Source organism: Caretta caretta, chromosome 1 (assembly GCF_965140235.1).
Source record: "Caretta caretta isolate rCarCar2 chromosome 1, rCarCar1.hap1, whole genome shotgun sequence".
NCBI classification, from domain to species: domain Eukaryota; kingdom Metazoa; phylum Chordata; order Testudines; family Cheloniidae; genus Caretta; species Caretta caretta.
The window spans coordinates 301,434,865-301,449,153 of record NC_134206.1 but is presented as its reverse complement, the minus strand read 5'-3'; the positions used below and the strand labels follow the sequence as shown (position 1 = coordinate 301,449,153).

Genomic DNA, 14,289 nt, shown 5'->3' with positions numbered 1-14,289 from the left:
GTTTATTAATCCACAGGGAACCTCATAAGTGCACAGCCAATAGGGTGCTGACTCAGAACCACATTGTCACTGAGAAAGTTCTTTGTAGGAAGGTCTGGCCATAAAGGTTTGGAGCTCGCAGACCTTTAAGGGTAAGGTGATCTGTTGAACAATCCAGCAGCAGCTTGAATGAAGGCTTCATGAGTTTTAAGAAGACAGGAATCCAATGTAGGAGTCAGCTCTCTGACAAGTGGGTAAGTACACAGGAGGCCCTTGAGGAATCTTGATGCTGTTGGATGGGAGAAAATGGAGTATGATTATATCAGAGCGTGACATGTTAATACTGCTGCAAGGTGAACTTGGACAGTACCAAGTAACACTTTCAAGAACTGCAGGTAGTCAAGGATCTATGGTATCACAGCCTCAGCTGGGTCCAAATTATTCTGGGCAGTCATAGAATCATAGAAATGTGGGGCTGGAAGGGACCTTGAAGGTCCTCTAGTTCAGCCTCCTGTACCGAGGCAGGACCAAGTATATTTAGACCATCCCTGAGACGTGTTTGTCCAACCTGATCTTAAAAACCTCCTATGGCGGGGATTCCACAACCCCCTTGGAAGCCCACTCCAGAGTTTAACTACCCTTATAGTTAGAAATTTTTTCCCTAATATCTAATGTAAATCTCCCTTTGCTGCAGATTAAGTCCATTACTGCTTGTTCATAGGTAGTTTCCACTTAGAGAAGTAAGTCCTCCTAGTATACAGCTTCCTGCTCAGTATGAAGATTTCTTGTACCTGTCAAGAACAGTCTCCATCAGTGGTGTTCAACCAGCCATCATCCAGGTCATCAGGTGCAATGACTGAGGATGTGGATTAAGCATCTGCCTGTAATTCTGGGATATGTCCAAACAAATCAGGAGATGGATTGGAGGCCAAATGCAAAAGGTCCAACAGCCAAAATTGCCTCAGCGAGTAGGGAGCTATTAGGATCAGTGTGGCCAAGTTTTCTCTCTCTCTGCCACAGGTGCAAGGGAGAGTTGCAGCCTCCCCTCCCCAGCCGCCCTTTAAACCCTCATCAGGGAGCACAAGGAAACATAGGGGTCGTGCACAGCTCCAACATATAACTATTCAAAAGACTCTCATCTCACACAATGAGGCACATGCATTCAGTGGGATCCACACTGGCACATAGTTGAAGGAGGACTTCCATGAGGACTGCAAGAGTTACTTGCATGGAAGAGCTGCTTGCATCCAGCATATAACTGAATCAGCTGCAAATGAGCAAACCACAAGACAGAACAAAAAAATAGAACCAGATTCACCCAGCAAATTACCATGTTCCTGAATGAATGAAATAAACAATTGTTTTTGTAAATGGAATGGGTCCCCACACAATTCTGATATATATGACTCACACAAAAATGGCAGGTAATATACCCAGTAGAGCCTTTGTGTGACTGCATCACTTCAGGTCTCATGGCAAAGTACTCTCTGGGCTCCTGTATGGCCAAAACATGACAGGGCTATTGTCTCCTTTGAGTGGCAAAAGGGGCTGTTGGCTACCATGGTTGTACTCTGACCCTAGATAGGGCCCAGAAAGGGCAACACATTCAATATCCCAATCCAGAAGGAAAACATATTAGCCACAGGAAACAAAACATGTATAAATCTCTGGTGTCTGGCAGGTTTGGGATCAATCCTGGCCCCATCTATGCCTTTCTTCAGTCTGTCTCTGGAAAGGCCCTGGTCCCAGTCAGGCCTTCTTTCCAAGCATTAGCATGAGAGGTCCACTCTCTGTCTCCATCAGCCACTGCTAAGTTGGACTTTCCCACTTTTAGCCCCTCCCTCCAGACTTGACACCTCTCAGTTGTAGTGAGGCAAAGCTGACTGAGCTCACAGGTTCTCATTAATCCCTTCTTAGTCAGAGTGGGGTCTGAATACCCCATCACACCGTGCTATCATTATAAGGGTAATATTGATATATTAGGGGCTTTATACCGCCAGCCAGCTCCCTACTATCTGAGCTAGGCACAACATTTGGAAATCATAAAACACACTTATTTACCAGAAGTTTTTATGCAGACGCATTCTTATTTTAGTCATGCCAATGAATATCATACTATATGGCTCCCACCCCTTTAAATAGAGAAAAATGAAGAGAGGTAAGTATAAAACATGACTGAATTTACATGGGCAAGCAAGCTACTGTGGTTCTTCAGAATGACTACTGAAACCACTGCAATTTGAAAAGGTTCATGGAAGGAAGCTATTAAAGTGCTGTAGTTTTATCAAATAGAATAACTAGCCTGGTCTTTTCAGTAAAAGAGATGATATACAGATTGACTTTTCTGTTAACTTTTAAATTTTCCATAAAATTGGTAGCTTTGCAGAGCCTTAAACATGTTTTCACTAGCTGAATTGACCTAGTTGACCTGAGTTCTTACACAGCAGAACTTTTAGAAAAAGAAAATATTAAAGTGGAATATTTTAATTTTAAATGTAATGATGTGCAGAAGGGGTTAGCATCCATTTCTACAAGTATTTTAAGGTGAAAGAGAAATAAGTTGTCCAGTATGCTAAGGGGTGTAATGATCTTGGGGGAAATGAAATAAATTAAGAAAAGGAAAATATTGGAAGACGATCAGGAAACATTTCCTAACAATTATAGCTATTAGAATGTGGAATAGTTGCCCAAAGGAAGTGGCAGAAGCCACATCACTTGGGTCAATAAAGACTAGACAGGACAAAGTTTAGGAGGATATACTCTTTTGAACAATCTTTCAGTGGAAGGGGCATGCATTGGAGTATCTATCTCTAATTTCTGTGCTTCATTATTTACTATATGAGCTTATGAGCCGAAACCTACTAGCTTACTAGTGTATGCCAAAATGTCAGAAGATCAGCAGTTTTCCTGCTTAATCTACAAATAATACAAATATTTAGTCTAAATATTTAATGAATCAGCAGAGCAGTAAGTAGGACAGAAGAGGGGCAGGGTCATGAACCACCTGCGGGTGAATCTGCTGTTGCTCTTCTGGCTCCCGACTGGAATGTGATTGTTCAGCCAGGAAGGAAAAGTTCTCTGGCAGTTGGGAGGATAGGTGAGATTAGGAGGCAGCTGTTCCTGGTAGTGGCTCAGTGTGACTGACCTGGGTTTTCCAGGAGTTGCCTGTGTGTGGCTGGATCTGTCTCACTTTAAGAATAACAGGCCTCTTGTACATAGTATAAACAAAGACATGACACCAATGACACTGGAGTCCACAACAATTAATTTATCTCCAACAATAGACATTGACCAGCTGCAAAGCCTCAATATCAATTTCAGCATGGCTGACAAGTGACAATATTTTTTATGGCAGGTGCCTGCAGGTGTCACTGTTACACATTATCTTCCAAGCTCTTTTTCTTGAATGCCGTGTTGTTGTAGATATGTAAATCCCAGGATATTAGAGAAACAAGGGAACAGGCCATCCAAATACCCCAAGAGAACCTGCTTCAATACAGAGATAAACCCCCCTCTGACCGCATTTCCCTTTTTGTCATCTACCACCCCACACTGGAACCCGTACTGGGTATCACCAAACAACAACACACACTCAACTGGGACCCAATCCTAAAAGAAATATTTCTTGAACCCTCTCTTCTGGCCTTCAAACTACTCCCCCACCTCTCCAAACTCATCATCAGAAGCAAGCCTCCACAGACCAGTACACACCAACTCAAAGCAGCACCACACTTGCCAGAACAATAGATGCAAAACCTGCAGATGCATCTCCACTGCTACAATGCTCAACTCCCTCCCCCCACAATACACTGTTCAAAATCCTGGGTCCAACACATGTCTATCACAATACGTGGTATACCTCATCCAGCACACTAAATGCCCCAGTAACAACTATATGGATGAAACCAGAAAATCACTATGCTCTCCAATGAATTCACTCAGGAAAATGATAAAAGACAAAAACACCACATCACCTGTGTGTGAACGCTTTTCACAGAGTGATCACTCTATCTCTGACCAATCAGACCTTATCCTCAAAGGAAACCTGCACAACACTTTCAAAAGATGAGCCTGGGAGCTTAAATTCATAACTTTGCTAGGTACCAAAATTCATGGACTGAATAGAAACACTGGATTTATGACAGGTTTCAGAGTAACAGCCGTGTTAGTCTGTATTCGCAAAAAGAACAGGAGTACTTGTGGCACCTTAGAGACTAACCAATTTATTTGAGCATAAGCTTTCGTGAGCTACAGCTCACTTCATTGGATGCATACTGTGGGTATGCATCCGATGAAGTGAGCTGTAGCTCACGAAAGCTTATGCTCAAATAAATTGGTTAGTCTCTAAGGTGCCACAAGTCCTCCTTTTCTTTTTACGGGATTTATGGTTTCACACAACAATCTATAATCCGGTAACAACCTCCCCAGGGCCATCCCTATGGGGACCTGGGGCAAATCAGCCTGTGTCGGGCCCCCCTTAACATTTTTTATACACATGAAATCTGGTTACAGTGAACTTCAAGGGCAGCTGCTGGCTGCAGGTTAAATATTGATAGTGCCCAGCAGTATAATTATAATGTTTTTATATTATATTGTCATTCTTTTTTATAATTATAATGTTCATATAATTTTTGAAAAAGCTCACCAATCACGATCAGTGTTGCGCTGTTACATTCTGAAATCCACCTTCGTGGACTTTCTTGAAGCAAACTCACTTCCCAAGTGCATACAGTCTCACTACTGTCAGTGGATTTTTTTTTTAAATGTAATTACACATTCTCATCACTGAGACCCCATGTCTCAGGAACTGGGTGGCTCTTGGAGGGCCTATATGTGCCCTGGTGCTGGGGGACCCCAGGATCCTCCAGCATGGAGGATGGGTTCTAAGATCTGTTTTCTCTGGAGGCTGGGAGGGGGAGGGGAGGGAGAGAGGAGGCGGAACAGCAGATGGATGGAGGACCCCAGTCCTAGTGGGTGGTGAAGGGACCAGAGTTGTGGGAGCCCAGGTCCTGGTACTGTGGTAAGGGGGACCCCAAGACTGGAGAGCTGAAAAGCAAAGAGGACCCTGAGCAGGGGGGTGATAAGGGCTGGCCCTGGCCTGGTGGTGGCATTGGAGAATCCCACCCAGTGCTGGGAGAGGGGAGAAAGGGCAGTGCAAGTGGGAGGTGTGGGGCACTGGGGGGAGACACAAGTCCTGGGTGATGGGCAAAGGATGATGGAGACTAAGGGCTGGCACTCACCTGTGCTAGGGGCGAGGGGGCCCCCTGTGCTGCTGGAGGGTCCCGCTGGGAAAGAGAAGGGTCCATCCAAGGCGGAAGGTCAGGGTCAGCCTGAGTCAGTCGGCCCTGGTACTAGTGGTTGGGAGATGCTAGGACCCTGCGGCAGCAAGCAATGCTGGGAGCTGGCAGAGCAGAGCAGAACGGAGCAGGCTGGGGCCGGGTTGCTCACTGCTGCTGCCACAGAGACTGAGCCTGAGCCCGAGCCCCAGCCCCGGGGGGCTGCGGGCAAGAAAAAGAAATAAACACCCAAGCTGGTGAGTGCGGGTGCAGGCCCGGCCCTTGATGCCAGCACCAGGCTCCCCACTAGCCCCCTGGGCCGCCCTGCCACCCCCAACCCCCTGAAGCGCAGGGGCCCCCAAAGCACAGGGCCCAGGGCGGTTGCTCTGGTCCAACCTATGGACAGGACAGCTATGAAACTTCCACCCCCACCCCAGCTGCGTTTCCCCCCTAAAACTGGAAGAGTGTTAATGGATAACGTCACTTTGAATGGTCCCTTGAAATATGTGTTAACTACTTATGCTAAACAATCTGTTCCACCTTGCATTTAGCTGTGATCATAGAATCATAGACTATCAGGGTTGGAAGGGACCTCAGGAGGTCATCTAGTCCAACCCCCTGCTCAGAGCAGGGTCGATCCCCGACTAAATCATCCCAGCCAGGGCTTTGTCAAGCCTGACCTTAAAAACTTCTAAGGAAGGAGATTCCACCACCTCCCTAGGTAATGCATTCCAGTGTTTCACCACCCTCCTAGTGAAAATGTTTTTCCTAATATCCAACCTAAATCTCCCCCACTGCAACTTGAGACTATTACTCCTTGTTCTGTCATCTGATCAGGGGTGAAAGTAATTTAAGGACTTACCGGCACGCCGGAGTCCTGAGCAGTGGGAATGGCCTCAACTAGAAGAGCCAGGGCCTCAACCGGAAGAGGTGGGGCCTTTAAATCACCGCCAGAGCCCTGCTGCCACTACCCCAGAGCTCCGGCAGCAGGGCTCGGGCAACGATTTAAAGGGCCCGGGGCTCCCCATAGCAGCCGGAGCCCTGGGCCCTTTAAATCGCCGCCAGAGCCCCGTTGCCAGAGTCCCCAGGGTAAAATCACTGCCCGAGCTGCCTCCGCTACCCAGGGGCTCTGGCAGCGGAGCGCCGGTGGCAATTTAAAGGGCCCGGGGCTCCAGCTGCTGCCGGGAGTCGCAGGCCCTTTAAATCGCCAGCCTGGGGAAGCCAGTCCGGTCCGGCACGGCATACCCACTCTTGCCAGTACGCCATACCGGACCATATTAGCTAACTTTCGCCTCTGGCTGTGATCTTCTGAGTACGTTTCCCAGAATCCCAGACCTGAAGAAGAGCTCTATGTAAGCTCGAAAGCTTGTCTCTCTCTCACCAACAGAATTTGGTCCACAATAAAAGATATTACCTCTCCCACCTTGTCTCTCTCAGTTCTTTTTTTTAACGTGCAATCATGTGGTCTGTACTGTGAAGGCATGTTGTGTGTTGTTAGTTTTGTTTGCAAGGCTCTATGGAAAGGGAGCTGTGTGAGCAGCAAAAGAGTTTGCTCTCTGCCTTGGTCTTTGATTAGAGTCATTGCTTGATACAGTATTGCTTCCTGGAAACTGGGCAGTGGTGTTGAACTGAGACTCCCAAAAGAAGGGGTTGTTCAGCATGCTGTTGGATCACCTGAGTTCCAGGACTGGCATGTGTCTAAATAAAACAAATCACGCTTAGAATATACAAGCTTCTGCATCACTGATTGCTCCTCCACTAAGAAGCTGACCTACAAGACGTCAGGCATCTCCTATCGCTTGGCAGAGGCAGCTCTCATATCAGAACAGGCCATTGGTGTTAGCAGTAGGTGTAACAATATGTTAACCATTTTGAAAAATGTGATTGAGTTGTCATTGTTTTCATATTCCACATCACGGAGGTCTCATCAACATATTGCATATCACAGAATTTTGGAAGAAAAGTACTCTAAAAGCAATCCTTTATTTCCTTCAAGTTTGAATGTGCAGAAGAGAAGTCCAATTCAGCTACTTCTAAAGATATGGAGTACTTGTGGCACCTTAGAGACTAACCAATTTATTTGAGCATTTAGAATCATAGAATCATAGAATATATTCTCAAGATATATTACAAATTCTTCTGCCTGTGGAAGAAATGATAAGCACCTCTACAGTAACAGAAATCCAGCTGAGTCCAAATTTTTACCATAAGTTTTAAAATCCAATTCTACCCCCTTCTGCCACTGCACAGAGCCTATCACACTATCCAAGTTTGTTTTATATATATTGACAGCGTCACATATTCTTGCTCTGCAGTTTAGTGCTGTAGATATCATTTTCCCCAAGTTTCTGCAGACTCACAACTGCAAGGCATAGCTATGAAGAAAACATTCAAATATTCCTCTCCCTAATTCTTATATTACATAGATTTCTTAGCTGCTAATATAAACAGCTTCAATCACTGTTTTTCTATAAGTTGGCACTTCCTGGAAGCATACTGGTGAACACAAAGCTTTGTAAATTAGGAAGCTGTTGATCTTGATCTGGCTATTACTGCCATCACTGAAAATGTTCTGGGTCCGTCTGATTTGACTGTATCATGGTCTGTTCTTTAAAAAACAAAAAACAACTTTTAAGTGAGAGTTTATCACTAAGAAAAATATATAGCCATTCTGGAAACTTTTACTCTCACAACACATAAAATTCTCCATTATGCCTCACTTGGTCAGTAAAGGGCTAACAGGCAATCTTTAAATCTGACAACCATAAATGAAAATTTAGGTATCAGACTTTCATTTCTTTTGACCTGTTTTTATTTCATTTTTTGCTGCCAGCCTCATCCCGCTGTATTTCCATAGGCGACCTGCCATATATCTCTTATTTCAGTGAGGATTGAATAGGCATTCACAGTTCTGGTGCTGGACATCCTAGAAAGCAATGTTCTTCATGATAAATTTCAGTCATTTTTGACCCTCAGCTTTCCTTAGAGACCCATATCGACCATATTGATAAGACTTCATATTACCATCTCAGGAGTGTACCAAAGTTAAGATGATTGCTGTCTCAGCAAGATGCTGAGCTTTTGATTCATGCCTTTATAACAACAAGTTTGGATTACTGCAATTTGTTGTTGGCAGCTCTCCCAGACTGTTCACTATGTATGTTTCACCTTATACAAATTCAGCAGCCTAAGTGTTCAACAAATAATACCAAAATGTGTTAGCATAAGATGTCACTATTGAGGACCTTACAGTGAAGTCCCGAATTGGAGTGAAAGACTGTATATACAGGTACTTGTGTTTTAACCCTATGAGTAATTTTACACTGTTCCATTTAAGAAATGTTAGTTGCTTTCATTGTAGAATTAGCCCACTGTTTCTATTGCTAAGTCTTTGGGCTATACTTTGTGGCTTCTTTCAGCCAGTCTCTGTAGACCTTCTCACCATGTTTAGCCTGAAGACAATCTTAATTCAGTTTAGTTTTGTGAATGTAATGGCAACAGCTTTGACGGTTTAGTTATCAGAGGGCATCATAATGATTCATTACAGTGTAATTTTAGATAACAAAACATTACAGAATATTTAAGTTGAAATTTTTTAAGATGAGCAATTGTCATTTGTACCTAGTCTGGTTCATACAGAGTATTAATTACAGAGCACCAACAACATTTTACATTTTTCCATCTATAGATGTGAAAGCATGTTACAAATATATATAGTACACAGGAAAAAAAACATGTTAGAATAACATTATTAAGGTTGCAAATTAAACACTCAAAGAAGTTAGGAAATGCCCGAATTAAAGTTTCCTGGGTAACCTTAATACACGCCCCGCCCCTCCAATGCATTATGAAACAGTCTTTGATTACATAATCACATATTATTTTTCCCACGGGACCTCTGCCTCATTCAGTACAGCCAGAAAATTTCAGCCCAAGTGGTTAAAGTTTCACAAAGTTATAAGCACCTGAAAATTGGTTCTTACAATGGGATTTGTCAGACAACCTTAATAATATGTAGTGCTACTTGCCATACCCTACAATGCACAAATACAAACACTGTATATTTGTATATACATATGTGCAAAGTGATTAATAAATACCCCAAACGTATTATTTTAAATACAAAGCATCTGATTCTTAGTTACACTATGCTCCCTTTACATGCTGTAGATAACACTTCAGAACTCCAGAAGGAACTCATTTCCATCTCTAATCCATACTGAAAAGGAATACATACCCCAGCTTCACAATTCTCATGCTCTAATGCAAACCCTTCATAGCTATCTCTCACTCTCTTATATCAACTGGTCAGCACATCTGACTCTCATGCTGTCCTTCATTTGGAAAGCTTTTCTCCCTTAACATTATTGAGGTCACTGTTAGAGCTGGGCAAGAAACAGTTCTCCCATCCCACAAGACTTTACAAGCTTTCAATTTTCTTTCCCTTTCCACATCAAGATGAAGCCAAGACCTTTCAGAGTTTTTCCATGAAAAAACAAAGTGACAGACACTCCAGAATAGCCAACAGCCTGGTAATCAAGACACTTATCTCAAAAGTGTCAAGGATCAAGTCCCTGCTCCGAGTTGGGCTGACCAGGTACTTGTACAAGGTCTTCCTCAATCCAGGAGACTGTCCTAATCACCAGACTAATGGCTAATCTCAGGAGGATCTCTCTCAGTCTTTCCTATCACAGATGTTCCACTTATGAATAATTAAGTATTCATTAGCACAGGGTAAGACTTGAACCTGGATCTTCCACCTCCCATGTGAGCTACAAAGTTAGTGTCTCTCTTTTGCTCTCCTGTTCTCTCTGGCACAATTAACATTTACTTATTCATACGAAGTGGGACAATTCCAACAGGAGAGATTCAGAAGCCTCTCCCCAGCCTCCAAGTCAGCCATATGGTACTTGTACCTGGGTCTCCCACGTGAGTGCCCTAACCATTAAGCTATTGGCTATTCTTGGAGGTGGAGGTGACATTCCCCAGGGTACAATCTGTATTGTTGAATAGCTGTGTCCCCTCAAGTCTCTAACCTGGGGTGCCTTTTACACTGCTTTGCTATATAAACAGCCACTTCTGGCCAGTTCATAGATAGCCCCTAACATGTAAAATCACCCTCAGCCAAATACATGAATGCTATGGCCAACCACTCATTAATTACGTACAGGGCAAGACCAACAAATCCCTAGTCTCATCCTTGTTCCCCAGAAACATGAGTCTTGTATTGCTCAGTAGCCTTCTAAACAGTACAAGCTCAGAGAAAGTCCATCATTTCACCAAAGGAAAATGATAATGCACCAGCCTTGTTATTTCAAATGGACCTTCCCACATACTTTAATCCGAACATGCACTGGTCAAGATGAAACGATAAAATAAGTTTATTAACCACAGAAAGATAGATTTTAAGTTACTACAAGTGGTGATGCATAAAGGTCCGGAAAATAAAAGAGTAAATGCAAGCTAATGGCTAATTTAACAAACTAACAGAATTCAAAGCAAAGGTTTTCCTCACCATACACTGCAGTAAATTTCACAGGCTGAGTCCCCTTTCAGTCTGGGACCCTTCCCCCTTAGTTCAGTGTCCTTCAGATATTCATTGATGTCATGGGCAGAGAGATGGGAGGAAGAGAGGTGAGGTGGAGGTCACTGTTTCTTATTCTTAGGCCTGGTCTACACTGGGGGAGGGAATCGATCTAAGATATGCAACTTCAGCTACAAGAATAGCATAGCTGAAGTCGACATATCTTAGATCGACTTAGAATCACTTACTTCGCGTCCTCGCAGCGCGGGATCGACAGCCGCTGCTCCCCTGTTGACTCCGCTTCCACCTCTCGCCCTGGTGGAGTTCCGGAGTTGGTGGTAGAGCGATCGGGGATCGATTTATCGTGCCTACACTAGATGCGATAAATCGATCCCCGATAGATCGATCACTACCCGCCGATCCGGGTAGTGTAGACGTGGCCTTATATTCCTCTCCCTTCTTCAAGGATTACCCCCAGCTGGGGTGCAGGCAATAAGCAGTCTCTTGTGGACATGAAGTTTAAGCTGTCTCTATGATGAAATGTAAATTTTTGTTTACCTCTTCCCCCTACTGGGGAATGGCTGCTGAAGCAGGTGATAGACCATTAACACCTGGCTGGGGCTAGTGTGTCTTTGTCTCTGAAAAGTGGTTTGTGGGTGTTATCCGGAATTACAACATATTTCAGTAACAATCGTATAGTAGAATCTTATAACTTCACATATAGTGTTGCTACACGTATTTCAATGGGATAATAATGTTTAGCAGATTATCACTTTTCAAACGATACCTCACAAGGCATTCTTTGTACTAAATTTACCATAGTCTTGTAAAAGTGGTGAACATAATAGTATTGACTGTCATGGGGGGGGGCTGCTCTCATTTTGACCAAAAATTCAATTTTGGTCCAGATAAACCTTTCCCAATGAAAGTTTTATTGAAACTGGTATGTTTCAGTTTCAACAAATCAGCATTTTCTGATGAAAAACCACTGTGTCAAAAAATTCACAATCAGCTCTAATCAGTCTAGTTAATGTGTTAGAATAATATCTAAGTTGCATCAGAAACAGAAAATTGATCCTTTCCAGATTTAGATCTAACTCAGAACAAAAAGCCATTGGGGAAGATTCAGATCTGAGGATTTAAATATAAAGTTCTTTCTTTCTCTCTCTGCACAAATTTTGAAGGGTGCAGATATAAGGTTCCAGTCTCCAAACTCAGGAGGATAAATTCCATATCTAAAGACTCAGCCATGCATCTCCCTTTGTTCTGCACGTAGAGTCACAGTCCTTTCACAGCTGCAAGAATTATTGTGAAATCACTGGAGTTTTACTATGAATTTTCACAATATCTGATAAGTCCATTTAACGAAACTGTGTTCTAAGCATGAGGCTGTACAATTACTTTTCCAATAATGTACATGTTAAAAGTGAAATTATTGAATAACATTTTTGTTAAAGGGTACATTAAATGGCCTAATGAAACTATTAGCATCATTTTTAAAAGTTTTCATGGGCCATTATTAAATCACAAGTGGAAGAGCCTTAATGACAAGTTTCAGATGGACAATTTATATTTTACAGCAAAGTATTGAATGCCTGAAAATACTGGCTAATCAGAGAAATGGTAATAAAACCACAACTAACACCACATATTTCAACAGCCTCTCTCCTAATAACAAGACATTTGCCTTCTATCTGGACTATAAGACCAGTAAAATTTGCCATGCTTTGGGTCATACAGCTGTTGTCGTTTAGGGCCCTAGTGTCTGTTGTAAATATAGAAAAGCCTTCTTTACACCTTATGCCAAAGTTAAGTTATTTTGCTTCACTGCCCACAGAGCAAATGAGCTACAGGATTTGCTAGAGCTCACCTTTGAGCCTAAGTAAATCATAATACTCATATCACAGAGAACTCAGAAAGGTTATAAAAGTAACAGAACTGAATGAATTTTGATCCCTGTCATGTGACATTAACCTTTAGTAACCCTAAGCCATGTTTGATGTTTGAGCCAGGAAATAAAGACCAGTCTCTTACCAGCACTTCTGCAAAGAAGGTGCACTTATTTATATTAGTTAAGTGAAAAATATTACGTACAGCCATAACTTTTAAAAATATTTATTACGTTTTTTAGCTGATGTGTTTAAATTACACTAATTACAGTCATATCAGGATGATCATTAACACTGTGTTGCAGTTTGCATGATCGAATGGCACAGCTAACCATTTATTATGTATTGTGGCCTTGCTTGGATTTAAAATGCTATTCAAAAGGTCTTACTTTTTTTTGTTCGTTTGTTTTCCTGCACACTAAATCTACATTTTATGGATAAGAAGTACTTCCCTCCCCTTTATGTCCACATGAATATGACTACATGAATACGTTGATGATGATCAGAAATTTGCTAAGCTAATGCTTATTGATTGTGTGAAAATTTGTATTTGGTAATGAAGATATAAAACACAAAGTAGGGGTTAGTTCAGTTACACAATGAAATCGCTATGGTAGGTTTCTTGCATGCATTGATGACATTTAAAATGTAATAAAAATTACCTTTATACAAAAATACATTTTCATCTGAGACGTTACATAAAGGCTGTCAAGGCTCACTCGTCTCTCTGACCACTACCCCATGCTACTCATCTACATGGGCATTAATGATTCTTCCAGCTATGACACTGAGTCAATTAACACTAACTACAGGGCTTTGGGAGAGGGGATGAAGGAGTTGGGCACAGGCGGTTCTCATCCATCCTCCCAGTTGAGAGGAATCATCATAGAATCATAGAATATCAGGGTTGGAAGGGACCTCAGGAGGTCATCTAGTCCAACCCCCTGCTCAAAGCAGGACTAATCCCCAACTAAGCGCTCAGGCAGCAACACACAAATCCTGGAGATGAATGAGTAGCTGCACAGATGGTGTTGATGGGAGGAATTTGACTTCCTCAACCATGGTATGCTATTCTGGAAAGGAGGACTGTTGTGAAGAGATGGGGTCTCCCTGACCAAGAAGGGGAAGAACATTTTGGACACCAACCCACCAACCTAGTGAGGAGGGTCTTACGCTAGGTTCAACAGGGGTAAGTAACAAAAGCCCAAAAGTAGATATAAAAAAGTGAAATTAACAGAGTGCTAGATGTTGGGGAGAAGGGTGGAAAATTGCAATAGGCTCATAGGAGCACGAAGAGGGATAACAGTGGGGAAAATCTGCTCAACATCTTAGATGTCTATACACAAATGCAAGGGGTACAGGGAATAAACAGGAAGAAGTGAAATTATTAGTTCAGAAGCTAAATTATTACTTAATTGGCATAATTGAGACTTGATGGGATAAATCTCATGAGTGGAATATTGGAAGAGAGGGGTATAGGCTGTTCAGGAAGGACAAGCGGAGAAAAAAGGGAGGAGGTGCTGCATTGTACATCAAGAATACATACACTTGTTCTGAGGTCCAGAAGAAGTTTAGAGGCAGACCTCTCAACTAGACCATCAAATCAAAAGGAGGAGGTGGA

At 42.7% G+C, this 14,289-nt stretch overlaps 1 long non-coding RNA gene across 5 annotated transcripts in view; it reads right to left on the bottom strand.

The window, feature by feature from the left end:
- LOC125630318 (uncharacterized) overlaps positions 1 to 11,152 on the bottom strand; it is a 138,891-nt gene extending 127,739 nt beyond the window's left edge. For 3 of the 5 annotated variants that reach the window (XR_012666506.1, XR_007354626.2, XR_012666508.1), the window contains exon 1: positions 10,771 to 11,020. This is a non-coding gene — a long non-coding RNA (uncharacterized LOC125630318). The other 2 variants (XR_012666507.1, XR_012666510.1) reach the window with 2 other exon arrangements.
- Between the last annotated feature and the right edge of the window lie 3,137 nt (positions 11,153 to 14,289).